Below are 10,860 nucleotides of genomic sequence, written 5' to 3' on the forward strand. Positions count from 1 at the left end.
TATGAAAAACCTAAATAATGCAAAAATTTCAAAATAAAAATAAAAAAACTAACCCTCGGAGGTTGATTTTCCATTTCTGAATGATTGTGAGGGATTTTTGACTGTGAATGGTTGTGAGGGATTTCGCCGGCGATGGGGACGGAAATCTTCGGAGATGGGGACGGATTTCGCCGTAGAGAGTGAGAGATGGAGATGGGACTGAGTGTTGTGTTTTTGGGTTTGAGGTTATGAGTTGCGATTACTGTGGACGGTTCATTTTCCGATTTATTAAGAAAAAATATGTGTTTGGAATTTGAAAAAAAAAATACGCGTTAATACGAATGGCGCTAAGTAAATCGCGTTGCGAAAGTCAGTATCGTGTTGCGAAAGTAAGTATCTCGTTGCGATTTTTTATTATCGCATTGCGATAGTCAGTATCGCATTGCGATTTTCCCAATTCGCGTTGCGATTTACTTATTCGCATTGCGAATTTCCCAATTCGCGTTGCGATTTACTTATTCGCATTGCGAATTGTGAAAATCGCAACGATACTGTAGACCATCGCAACGCGATTTTCAACTATCGCATTGCGAAAATGCAACGCGAATTTGCGATAATAGAGATCGCGTTGCGAATTAGCGATCGCATTACGATTTTGTTGGTCATTTTGACAAATCCAGAAAAAATTAATTAAAATCGTATATTATATGGGATTTTTGGTCACTGACGTTATTTTCTCTTTTATATTAAGCCTAAAAAATCATATAAACTTGTAGAGTTGATAGAAAGCAGTTCACTTGCTTTTGATTTGGAGCAATGAGGTGTCACATATTTGATTGAGACTCTTCGGCAGCTATCGAGGTCACTTGTCCCACTTTGAACGGTCATGATTCTACAAGGCTCCATCCAACGGTGTTGATTCATTAAGTTAGATATTTCCCCAGATAAAGGGTTTGTACTAATTGCTGGCCACTATTATGCACAGTTAGGGATGGAAATAGGATCTGAGCCGGAATTAAAAGGTCCGTGTGCTTCCACGTGTACGTTTATAATTGGTTCTCGATCTGTGGGCCGATGTGGTCCAAAAGTTCTGATTCTACAATCTTCATCCAACGGCAGTGATTAACTCATGTCGGATTCTTTTTACTTTTCTTCCCATTTTAGGGGACAAGGATATTTCTGGATAAAGGGTTTGTAATAATTGTTTTAAAGGGTGTCAGCTCATGTAATAGAATTACAGGGTTAAATTATATTTAATATTTAATATTTATTTTTTATTTTCATATTCGTTGTTAAAAATTTAAAATGTTTAATATTTAAAATATTAGTTTGGATCCGTTTCGGTATTTAAATTTTTATTTTTTTTAAAATTATATATAATATTTAGTTTTTATTTTATTTTAGTATATGCCGTTAAATATTTAATGTGTTTAGTAACTAAACTATCAGTTTGGTTCGTTTTAGTACCTAAACATTCATTTTTTCCCAATATATAAAGTTAAATTTTGAACGGGGTACTAAAACGAAACAAAAATTAAATTTTAGACATGATTTTGAAAAATTGAAAGTTTAAATACTAAAATAGACCAAAACTGATAGTTTAAGTATTAAACGTGTAATTTACATTAAACTATAAAAATATTTTTTTTTATAATTTTATATAATCTTTTAAATAATTTAATTAATAGTCAATTCGTATTTACATTAGCTATACAGATGTGGATTATTGATTCAGATATATGAATATGCATCCAAATTGCTAATTAAATAATATGTTTGTTGTTAAGAGAATTTCAATTTTTTTGTTACATAAAGTTTACGTCAATTCAGGGTCAAGGTATATTTAAGATCCAATTAAGATTTATATAAAAATTTAAAGATTTCCAACCAAGAGTGTCGGTGGTAGGATTCGAACATGACCTTATAAACTCAAATTCCTGAATTCTAACCACTTATGCCAACACTCGATAAATGATAATTCGAACTTTAGTCATTAAATTTTTTACGGATTTAAATATACTACATTTAATTTAAGATTTTAGGTTTTGTTTTTTTCAAGAGTTCAAATATTTGAAAGATAATAATATTTCGAATAAAGTATATAATGATTAGTAAATTATGTTAAAATAATTTTTTAACCATTGAAGTCTTAAAAGTTATAAAATGATCATTAAACTTATCAAATTGTTACAAAATGATCGTTTCATGTTATAAAATAATGATGAAATTTAATAAGTTTAAAGACCATTTTATAATAGTTTAATAAATTTAATAAATATTATTAATCGTTTGATAAAGTTTAATAGTCATTTTATAATTTTTGAAACTCTAGTAATCAAAAAAATATTATAACATAATTTATGTTCTTAAATTTATGATCATTTATTGTACTAAAATTTTGGACAAATTTATAAATTTGGTTTTTAATAATTTAAAAAATATTCACATCCTACCCCATTTAGGGTATTTATGGATAATGGGTTTGTAATATTTGTTACCCATAGTTAGTTCAATAGTAAATAAGATTATAATTAGTATCACCTAATAATAGAGGCCAGCTCAGCTAACAAATTATGGAAATATTTAAGAGTAAACAATTTAGCTAATAAATTATAAAAAAATATTATTTATTATTCTTGGCTTTAAATAGTGGTATTTGAAAGTGACAATGTTGGTTTAGAGTCTTTGCTTTATTGGAAAAAAATAAAAATAAACTTGTTTATAGTTATTAGAATATACTCTTACTTATATTAAATTTTTATAGATGCAATTATGTAATTTGAAACAATTAATTATAGGATTGTGAAGAGGAGTAGACTAACCATGTAAAGTGTCGATGTTGTGTGATCCGAACCTAGTCTAAGATATTTGGATGTGCTGATGTTATGTGACCCGGACTTCGCCTGAGATATTTTGGAGATGTTGATGTTGTGTGACCCAAGTCTACCCAAGATACCTCTATTGAGCAAACAGGGGTGTGAGTTTCTTGATGCTATGTAACCCCGAGCTACACCACGATACTAACTTATTGTTGAGTGATAATACCAGCATCTCTGTGATACCGAGTACTGTCATTGTAATCATGCATTATAGGATAATAATGAGGTTAGAGACTTAGTACTTGTATACTCATGACGGGACCCTTAGCGAATACTAAGGGAAGCATAAGACGTAGATTTGAGGGATAGAACTAGCGAATTGTACGTAGGTAGCACTGATTGGAATCATGCTTGTATCTACTACTTAGTAGTATGTCTCTTTCTTTTTGAAAAATAGTACTTTGTATTAAAACAACAAAATACACCACAACAAGGACCTCATTAAAAAATCTTCCTAAGTCTAATTTGGAGGAAAAATAGTATACCTTAAGGGTGCGTTTGGTTCACGGAATGTAAGATTACCAGTGGGAATAAAAGATTATCAGGGAATAGGATTACTGGGAATGTTGTATTTTGTGTTTGGTTGGTTTAGCAGGAATGTAAGATTACCGTGTTTGGTTAAAGGAATAAAAAATTATTGGAATGTATATTTAACCAAATTGTCCTTATTATATATTTGTATAATATTACAAATTGTAAAATATTTATATATTTTCTTTAAAAAATTAAATTCATAATATTTATATAAATTTTTTTTACAAAATTAAAAATATAAAAAAGGTTTATTGAAAGGGTAAACTTTTTTTTAACCCCTGAACTTCATATAAAATTTTAATTATATATTTTTTTTATAAATCTAAAATAATTTAAGGATAAATTTGTAATTTAACCTTCGTAAATTTTTGAAAAAAAAATAAAAATTTAAGGACATTTTAGTCCAAAACGCCGATAATGTTATAATACCCAAGTGAAGGGAGGTAATGACATTCCCGGTAATATACCTTAAAAAACCTACTATTGGTAATAAAATATTACCGGGAATGAGATTCTCGATCAACCAAACATGAGAATATTTGATTCTCATTCTACAATCTTTGAACTAAACACACCCCTAAAGTGGTAGAAATCCACGAACAAATTCCAATTACAACGGGAAATCAGCTCCCCAACCCATTCATCGATGAAATTCCGTCAAAACAAAAACCAAAACCCACTTTAGTAGCAGCCACCAAAACTCTCTGGAAAACTGATTCCAGTACAAGGAACAAAGTGACAGCAGCTCCGCTGCTATCGTCCACTCGCAAGAAACAAAAGCTAAAGGAATCAAAAGCAAAGGATAAAACACATATCATCTTTACATCAATTAGACTTCCCTTTCAACAGCAACCAATCACTAAGGATTCAGGGCTTCAACGATAGGAATAAGTGACGACAAAAAAGAATTAGCCCAAACCCCTATCTGAATCATGGCTAAATATAAAATTTGATCAACCGAAAATGAGCTCCCATTGAACCTGATTTTATTTCTGCACAACTAGATTTTCCAGATATCATAAGATTTGATCTTAGAATCTCGAACGATTATCATATCACAGTCTGCATGTTAACGTACAGTTTAGATGATAATTAATTTTTTTAACGGTAAAAGACGAGTTTCAATCATATAAATATTTAGATTATTATTTTATGATTTTTAATAATTAGATTACTAAATAGATCAAAGAGGCTTCAGCCACGCATGCCCAGATTAGCACACTAGCTTGTACTCTCTTGTTCATCTTCTTCCTCATCATTAGCCATGGGCGAGCTTGCCTCAAGTTTCTCTCCTAAACCTACCTATCTGGTTTTAAGACCCGAGCTAGCCACTAAGAAGGATCTCTTCCTCCTCTTGGTTTCCAGTAACTTAGAGAACAGACAGTTTGTAGGGAGTTCAGCCGCAAGAGAACCAAATTTCTACACCAGATGGCTCATGTTCATCTCCACCGTGGTCCGGATTTTCCTCCGATATTCCGCCACCGCATTGGCCGTGATCGGGTGGTCGATCGAGACATGGCTCAACTTCCTGTCCTACAACCCCACCGTCCGTTCTTTCATCGGAAATCTCTTCAAATGTATACACGCATCCTATCATATATTCCAAGTATTGTAATTGTATTTTGTATTAATAATCGTTAGGTGCAGGGACCTTCTTGCTGCCCAGAGATTCGGAAAAGTTCGTCTCCTTCCTCGGATATTTGGACAATCCGGCACCCAAGTCTTCTTCCTTCGCATCAAATGCGACGATCACGACACAATCGTCGTTGCGTTTAGAGGAACGGAGCCATTCAATGCGGACGATTGGAGCACAGGTTGGGATTTCTCGCAACGTCAGCTCTACGATCCCAAGTCCGGACAATCCGGCACTGGTGTCGGAAACCCCCACCGCGGCTTCATGTACGCACTAGGACTACCACTACGACCCGAATTTCTTCAAGTGGCCGATTATTTGCGACGACGACGTTACCAATGAACACCGTTTGGCATACTATTTCATAATAGACAAGTTAAAAGAAGAACCGAGCAAAAATGAGAGACCAAAGTACGTAGTGACGGGCCACAGCTTAGGCGGGGCATTAGCCACTCTGTTCCCTGCCATCCTGTTCTGCCACGACGACGAACTTTTACTGCAACGATTAGACGGGGTTTACACGTACGGTCAGCCGAGAGTTCATGCTAATAAAAAAGCACAGCATTCGATATACGAGGTTCGTCTACAGCTACGACATGGTCCCGAGGCTGCCTTACGATGACAGAAACCGATTGTACAAACACTGTGGCCCCTGTTACTACTACGACTGCTTCTACGGCGTCAAGAAGGTCGAAACCCTACCGAATAAGAACTATTTTTCGATCATATACGCCGTACCCATGCTGATAAGTCCCTGCATTGAGCTGGTACGATGCTTCGTCATACATTTTTGGAAGGGACCTTATTACAGGGAAGGGTGGCGTTGTGTGCTTCTAGGATTATGGGATTGATGGTTCCTGGTGGCTCGGATCATTCGACTCAGGATTATGTTAATTGTACTTGCCTTGGACTGTTAAATTAAATAATTGTTGTAGACACTTATTTTCGTCCGAGTCCGAAAAATAAATAAAAAAATGTATTGAGATTAATGAGTGTGATGAAATCGAACTTTTAGTGTAAAATATTGATATTATCGAGTTAGGTGTCTGATCTTGGGGCAATTAATTGGGTCATTGATCATCATGTTTGTTTTGGCTATTGAGTTTATTAAATGGATCTTGTTTTCGGGTTATTTGGTAATTAGATTTAAGAATGGGTAAATCATATCGTTCTTCACTCTATTATACTCTCTCTTATTTTGCTCATCGAACTTTTAATTTTTTTAATTTACTCATTAAATTTTAAAAATCGAATAATTTTACTCACTCCCTCGTTTTCTCTGACAGCTGAGTTAATCATTTACAAATATGGGTGGATCTAAAGAAATTTAAGTTCATCATTTACAACTGAGTTAATTGCACCACATATCCTCAAAATATGATACTCATTTAAATTAGTCTCTAAACTTTTAAAAATTTCAATTTTCTCCCTAAAGTATGATTATCATTATAAATTAGTTGTCAAACTTTTAAACACTTCAATTTCATTCCAAGCTATGACATTCATTCTAAATTAATCCCCATAATTTTTTAACATTCCAATTTCATCCCAAATTGTAAGTATATACTAATCACATTCATCGTTAATGAAATTATTAGGCCAAACTGTATTATTTTATGTTCGATCTAACCCAAACCCGAGAATTATTAAAAGAATCGAACATATTCAACCTAAAAAAGCATCAAACACTGATTATCATATTTTTCTCACGTTGTCAACATGCACAATCTGCTTTCAAAAACAATGCTTTTACATTAAACAGTGTTAGATTAGGTAGAATTTCAAACTCATCGACATCCATCTGTTCCATTGAGATCACGCTTCAGCTGATGTCGAGTTGACTCACCATCCCTTTCCTTCACCACAAGCTTATCACTGAAACACAGCAATGGTAATGAGTTATCGATTCGAATGGTTTCGATCAAAAAATCGTTTCGTGAACATTTTTCGTCATGTCAATCATGCTTCCACAGTTCCACAATCGGTAGAAGTCAAACCTATCAACTTTGTTTTTCATAAAAAATGGTTGTTCCTTTTCCCCATATATATATATATATGAGGTAAGGGGAGGTAAGATAGTAGGCTACCCCCAACACCAGGTTGAGAGTAGCTTTCGTAAGAGACCTCCGAATTATGAAATGCCCTCCGTGAGACTCGATCCCACGACAATCTTGTACTCTACCAACTGAGCTGGTATTTTTATGAGTTAATCACCTTATTAAAAGCATATGCAACTAGCCCTTGACTAGTAGCTTACTAATAAGACTGCACCATTTTGCCATTATTAGCCCATAAGAATAACTGAAAAAAACATCAATTACCAGTTACAACCAATGCAATAAAAATTTTAAAAGTTCAAGTTTGCTCCTTGAAACTTTAAAAAGTTCCAGTTTGTCCCTTGAAAGTTTAAAAGTTCAAGTTTGTCCATTGATATATTTTTTAAAAGTTCAAGTTCACTTCTGAATCTTTACAAGTTCGAGTTCACAACGTAGTTGTGTAATGAAATAACATAAAACTAGTTAAAAAACCAACCTGGTATGAGATTCAGATCCACCCAAGTCGAAGCAACATAGTTGTTCACTCTTATCATATAGGAACGAAAGCAATGGCTTGATATCTTCACCTACATCCGGAAAAACACTGCCATCTGAATCGAAACAAAACGCTTCGTCTCGTTTATCAGTAGACAATGGCTTCATTTCTTGTTGTTTACACGATGAAATTCCATTGGAAACTGCCTCCGCTTCGACTTTAACAGGATTAGAATCAAACACATGGTGAGCACACATCAAAGACGACGACCCACCGCCCCGAATCGAATCGAAAACATTAAAACCGTCGTTTTCCACCGCCACCACTTGCTTCTGTTTCTGCGCCGGTTGCGGTTGAGCAAACATCGACGACGGCGCTTTACAAACGGTGAGCTGTTGGTTCACGAGATCAAGCTCGGCCTGGTACCGAGCGATCTGCTTGTTCAAATCGAGTATGTACTTATAACAACCGCCCACCGGATCAAACACCCTCATATTGGATTGGAAAACGATGGTCTTCACGGCGATGACCCGCTGCTGAAAGCTGAGATTCTCGATGAGCTTGATGATGTTCCGAACCCCGAAGAGCCTGCGCGTGTTGTTGAAATCCCTATGGCGATTCGCGGGGAAGAACGGAGCGAGAAGACAGTTCTTGGTGCATTTCCTGCGTTGGTACTTGCAAACAGCACAAGCTAGGGCGCCGCCGTTGATCGCTGCAGGATGCTGTTGCATGGAGGGCTGGGATTTAACGATATGTCGTTCGCTGGATAAATGCAGTAAAATCAGCGCTGGGAGATTTCATAGAAAATGGTGGTGAAAAAGAACCCTAATAATAGAAAAGTGGCGGCTCGAACCTTAACTGAAATGCTTATCCGTGAGAGAAATGGGGGACGTGTCCTCTACGTGTAATTTAATAAGATTATTTATTCATTTATTTATTTAAAAAAGTGATTTTTTAGTAAATAATTTATTATAATTTCACTTTGAGGTGTAAATTATCTGCTTAGCTGATTTTGTTGAAAATTTTAATTATTTATTCTCTTGTTTTTTAAATATGTATTTTTAATTTTGGGATTATTTTTTTATTAATTGTAGGGTAAAATACATAAATAGTATGTTGACTGTATTACTTTGTTGAGTCTCTAAATTATAAAAGTACGTCGTATGTCCCCAAACTATACTCTCATTTTGAATTAATCATTAAACTTTTCAATATTCTAATTTTATCGCTAAACTATGACTCTCATTATAAATTAGTCCTTAAATTTTTGACCATTTCAATTCCATCCCCAAAGTATGACTTTCATTCTAAATTAGTCCCCTAACTTTTGATTTTTCCAAATTCATTTAAATATGTAATTAGTTTCAATCATAGTTTAACCTAAAATTTATTTTTTTCAAACGTATAATAATATAACTTGACCTAACGATTTTATTTACGAGGGATGTTATTAGTATATACTTATAGTTTGGGATGAAATTGGAATGTTAAAAAAGTTTGAGGACCAATTTAGAATGAAGGTCATCGTTTGGGGATAAAATTGAAATACTCAAAGTTTGGTGACTAATAAAATGATTCCCTAACTATAGGATATTCCTTTGTTGAGTTCCCATACTATTAAAAGTTACAAAATAGTTCTATATATATTCAAATATTCCAAACTCGTCATTTTTTATTAAAAAAATAATGACAGTTTGAGCTGGATGTTAACATGTTGACTGAGATATGACTTGAGATTCTAATATCATATTTTATCATGTCACGATCAGCAGTTTAACATCTAACTCAAATTGTCATCAAATTTTTGAATAATTTAAAGCATATAAATAGTCGGGTGATTGATTATTTGTTTACTTTACCCTTAATTATAACAAATAACTTAACTTGTCTTTTTTAATAAAATAATGCAACGTAGAGGACAGTTTCTGCATTTATGTATATAATATTAAAAAAAACTGTGAAAAATATATTAAAATATATATGTTCATATTATTATATAAAAATTGATTTTTATAAATTTATAAATATTTTTAAATTGAAAATTGGAAGAATAATGTGGTAGATTCGTGTATAAAATATAATATAACATATTCATAAAATTATATTTCTCAATGTATTTTTTATTAAAGAAATTCTTATCTTGTCCATTTAAATGATTTGGAATTTCAAAATTATATCTCAAGATTTAAATTTTAATTTAAACATTTTAGTTTGAACGGAAATTTTTCCAATTTAAGATTATTTAATTGAAATATTTGATATCTTCGATTATTTTAATTTGATATAAGCGGTTAAATTAGTTTTATTATTAATTTTAAAAATTCAAACTAAATAAAATAATAAATAATCCATAAACATATATTCTTGTCCAACAATTTTTTTTGAATACCTATATAATTAATGTAATTAATTAATAAGTTTAAATATATATTATTAACAGTTAAATTAACAAATGATCATATGAGAATTGAGACTTTGAGAGGCCTATTAGTTTTGCTCTTGAATCTCAGTGAATAATTTTAATTTTTTTATTTTTTTAATTTTCTGAGATGATTATAAAGTAATATAGTATATGTTCATAATCGTTCTTAATCATTAATAACGCATGCACACTCTATAAACACATCTGTTCGAACCAAAACTTGTAAGGAAAATAATATTTCGATGTGATTACTATGTAGATTTAATAATTTTAATTGTTGTATTTAAAAATTATATAAAAGTATAAAATGCAAAAAAAAAGAGCCATAATATTTATTATACCTTAAAATCATGATCGTTTAAATTATCTTTCGTTTGATTTTTTACTTTTTGTTTATTTTGTACACGTTTTTTTATCTTTTTGTCACGTTTTAACTCTACTCTTATAGCACGTTTCTTTGTCTTATGACATGTTTCCTTGTCTTATGGCATGTTGTTCGCCTACCTCTGTGGTAGATATGTGATTGTGTAAAGATTCTCACGTCACTCGTATTTTATTTGTGATTGTCGGTGATCTTTCAGTAGTTAGATATCCTTTTGTGGTTGTTTGCCGATGTATTTAGTTCTATTTCGCGAAGCAACTTGTAAGTTTGCTTTGGCTCGCTCAGCGCTCCATCATCATCTTTAAAACATCTAGTTGGATTAAGACAAAAGAATACTATTGACGATTACTGGACTACTATGAATGATGAATGTCATATTCAAAAGAAGGTTTGAATTGTTATTGCGCCTTTTGAGTTTTTTTTTTAATTTTATATTTGAGTTTTTTTGGAAATAATCCCTAAAATTCTCTCTTTGATTGGTTGCATTATTAAGGCTGTA

The sequence above is a fragment of the Hibiscus syriacus genome, unplaced genomic scaffold (genome assembly GCF_006381635.1).
Source record: "Hibiscus syriacus cultivar Baekdansim isolate YM2019G1 unplaced genomic scaffold, ASM638163v2 tig00109987_pilon, whole genome shotgun sequence".
In the NCBI taxonomy this organism is placed as follows: Eukaryota; Viridiplantae; Streptophyta; class Magnoliopsida; order Malvales; family Malvaceae; genus Hibiscus; species Hibiscus syriacus.